Genomic DNA, 4,331 nt, shown 5'->3' on the forward strand with positions numbered 1-4,331 from the left:
GTGACGCTACAGGCGCCAGCTCGTTATCGGGCACCTGCAACGCTGACTAGGAGCTCTTACGCCCGGTTGTTCCGAGTGGAATTCCCCATCGGGGGTAGGCCCACGATGACATCATGCCCTACTAAGAGGTCCATGCAGGCCCAAGCCCATGAATGCAAAACACCAGATAAACACGAGCTGTAGAATTTCATAGGAGAACTTTTTCAGTCGGTTTGCCCATCAGTCGGGAGTTTTATCAGTCGGGGTGTTACCAGAACTTTTTCAGTCGGTTTGCCCATCAGTCGGGAGTTTTATCAGTCGGGGTGTTACCAGTCGAATTTCATAGTAGGCAATGGCGAGGAGCATTCAAAGGTGAGTTACGCCTGAAGCTTCACCACGCCATTACTCCATGCATTACTAGCACCTCCTTATTACACATTAAGCATAGTCGTTACACCATGTAATGAGAAAAAACAACTAGTATTTAATATGTTGTTTAATGACATTTATAACCAACCAATGAACCCTGGTTTCCCCGCGGTCCGGGAGTCGAGCGACGAGGTGCTGACATGTCTAAAACTATGAAAATGTTGTGGTGGCTGGGTGCGACGCGATGCACATATGATGTACAAATGCGCTGTTCGACCGCATCTATTTATGGAGTTTGAGTGATGGTAGTGGAGAGACACAGTCACACATGTGTTCACGGGTGTATGCATGCAGTGATGGATGGATTCTAAAGCTCTTTGTATATTTACTGTTAGGTGGGAGGTGCCAGCAGCACGACGAAGAGCAAGTACAATAAGGTGACATAAGCAGGATATAAGAACTAAAATATTATATCCTTACTTAGTTGAAGTAGAGAGAAGATGAGAGAAAAGAGAAGCGGGCTTTTGATGAGTAGCATAATAAAGTAGTACACAAAACTTACTATTGTATTTGCCAGCTATTAGATTAGCTATAGATGACATGACAACTCTTTATAGCCGATTGTTCGCTGTATTATTAACCATGCTCTAACACGCATTGGAACGCGGCGCGGTGTTGTTTCTCTTGTGATGAGCATCGCGCTGAGGGCCGCATAAGCGAACGCGTTCGCTGTATTATTAACCATGCTCTAACACGCATTGGAACGCGGCGCGGTGTTGTTTCTCTTGTGATGAGCATCGCGCTGAGGGCCGCATAAGCGAACGCAAGGTGCGAAGCGTGATGTGGCAGCGAGGTCCGACGTCACATGCCCTGCCACTTACCACTTTTTTTTTCAGAAACATTAATACCAAAATGCCACGAATATGTGAAGCGCCGTTGTGGCACTACTACGAAAAGGCCTACTAATGGCGCATCTGTTTTGGCTACTAATGACGCACTACAGGTGCACCATTAGTACCACGCCATTAGTATATTTTAGTAATGGCGCACCACAGGTGCGCCATTAGTATCTGGTATACTAATGGCGCACCACATGGACGTGCGCCATTAGTAACAATTTTTTTAATTTTTTTTTCGTTTTTTCTTAATCTCAGGTCACTATTTCACATATGAGATATCCAACACATATATATACAACAAGCATCCATATAACAATCATATCCAACACACAAGTTTCATCATATATACATACATAGCCAACACATAGTTCCATCGTTACATATTACAAAAGTTTCACATTGTTCATCCAACACCGTTATCCATCAATTCACAAAAGTTTCACATTGATACAAAATAAAAACACAAATGGAAAAGAAGCACTCCATCCATGCAAGCTTCCGTGAATTAAATCAAATCTGCAAAGTGATAAACAAGAAGTTAGAAGAAGAAGAAGAAGAGAAGAAGAAGAAGAATACTAGAAGAATACTAGAAGAAGAAGAACACTAGAAGAATACTAGAAGAAGAATAAGAAGAAGAATAAGAAGAATAAGAAGAAGACTATAAGCTTATTATGTAAACTTGATCATTTTGTGCGAACATAAGTAATTTTGGAGCTAACCTATAGGAAACTAAGCATATAAGCTCTCTAAGTTAGCATATTAGAGCCAACTTAGGTAAAATGAAGCTAACCTATATCATTTTGGAAAAGAAGAAGAATAAGAAGAATAAGAAGACTATAAGCTTATTATGTAAACTTGATCATTTTGTGCTAACATAAGTAATTTTGGAGCTAACCTATAGGAAACTAAGCATATAAGCTCTAAGTTAGCATATTAGAGCCAACTTAGGTAAAATGAAGCTAACCTATGTCATTTTGGAAAAGAAGAAGAATAAGAAGAAGACTATTTTGGAGATCTGACATACCTGACATAGTTCAGTTCTCATTGTTCTTCTCCTTCTCCTTCCTCAGCCTGATGCGCCAAGAGCGGCGAGGCGGTGGAGGCAGCTGTGGGATGTAGTCTTCTACCACAATTGGCATGGTCATGTCGCCCAGCTGTGGGATCGTCGGCTCCACCACCGGTGTGTGGTCATTGTCAGGCACCACCACCATCGCGAGGCCACCTTCAGGCAGGACGGGCACGACCATCGCTAGGTCATCCTCATCCACCACCATCTCTTGCCCATGGTCAGCCACCACTATCTCTTGCCCATGGTCAGCCACCACCATCTCTTGCCCTTGGTCAACCACCACCATCTCTTGCCCTTGGTCAGCCACCACCAGCGCTGGGTCATCCTCAGCCTGATGCCCATCGTCATCTTGCAGATCCTCATCCCCACTCTGCTCCTCTTCTCCCCCACTCCAGTCCGGATCATCCTTCTTGTTGTCTTTGCTGCTGCCAGAATTGCTGCTGCTTTGACTGTAGCCAGTGTCACAGCTGCTGCTCCCATTGCCTGTCCAAATGCAACAATGACCGTTAACAATCGGTGTGAGACAAAGCCAAATGTAGAGGAATAAGAAGAGGCAGAACGTACTGGCATCATCATCGTCAGCGTAGCGCATGCGACACATAGTCGCGTTGAACACCTTCACGATGAGCATGGCGGCGGCGGCGTCGTACCTGAAGAGAAGGAAGTACCCCAGTCGCAGGTCGTAGGCACGGTAGAACTTCTCCCACCCACGATACAAGTACATGTGGCCCTCCTTGATCACCAACTCCACATCTCACAACCTGCGAAACCCGCTGCCGGCCTGTCGCAGCTTCACATTATTTGGTGGATCTTCACCCAGCATGTTCATAAAACTGTCAGGCAACCTCTGCAGTTTGGGACAATGAGTGATGTAGCAAACAACAGATATCATAATGAGATGGGTGAAGGGGAGATCTCTCCTTTTATATACCTGCGTCATGGATGATACTAAAGTCCCAAGTATGATACTGAAGAACTCGGAAGCATCCAACTCATAATGCAGTGTGGCAAAGCGGCGGTGGCTGCTTCCCCCCATCTTTGATAAGCAGCAGAAAAGACCAATTAGTACCCTTACAACATTATCATACAACATTATAGCAGCATAAATTTTGAGCAGAAGATAATCAACTACACCAATGCACTTCCGAAGTTCCCGCTTCCCACCCATGATGTTGTTAAGCGAGGACTAGTGCCAAATGCATTTTCGGTACGAAAATACATCACAGGCCACTATGTTATTTAATATCATTCTTCTCGTAGACTACTGATTGTTACATCCTACTAAAATGATGTTCCGTCCTCAGAGATGTCTCATTGCTTATGAGGAAGCAGCAAATAAACACTTGAAAAAAGCTCTCATCCTTGAAGATGCAATATCTGATTTACCCAAGGTTGGCCCTAACAATTTCCTCCCCATGTTCAATTAATTCTGGAGTGCTGCTTGAGCCTTTTTTTTTATGTTGTTCTGTTATCTTATTTGAAGACATGAAGGGTTACTTATTTGAAGATGCTACTCCTAAGAAAGGTCAACTTTTCGATCATCAGCCTCTACAATTAAACAATGATGCATTCTTCCTTTTCCTTTCCATCTTCTTCTTCTCCACCTCTCTTCTTTTCTTGTTCTCCTTTTTCTTTCTTCTCCTTCCTCCTCCTCCTCTTCTCCTTCTTCCTTTCTTGTTCTGTTTTTCAACTTTGTTCTTATTCTTCTTCCTTTTTTTCCTTTTCCCTCTTCTTCTACTTCTTCTTCTTTTCAACTTTCTTCTTCTTCTAATTATCTAAACCTAAATCTAGCACTAACCTAAACCAACCACTAACCTAAACCTATCAATAACCTAATTAAACCTAAACAACAAAGAAAAACAGTAGAAAAAACAAAAATGCTCACCTTGGCTCGGGAGCAGGGGGTGGTGGTGGACGGCCGCGGTTAGGGCAGCGGCGGCGGGCCTGGCTCCGGGGGGCGCGAGGCGGACGCAGGGGGCCCGCGGCGAGCCTGGCTCCGGGGGCGGCGCAGGCGC

Source organism: Triticum dicoccoides, chromosome 2B, assembly GCF_002162155.2.
Source record: "Triticum dicoccoides isolate Atlit2015 ecotype Zavitan chromosome 2B, WEW_v2.0, whole genome shotgun sequence".
Lineage (NCBI taxonomy): Eukaryota > Viridiplantae > Streptophyta > Magnoliopsida > Poales > Poaceae > Triticum > Triticum dicoccoides.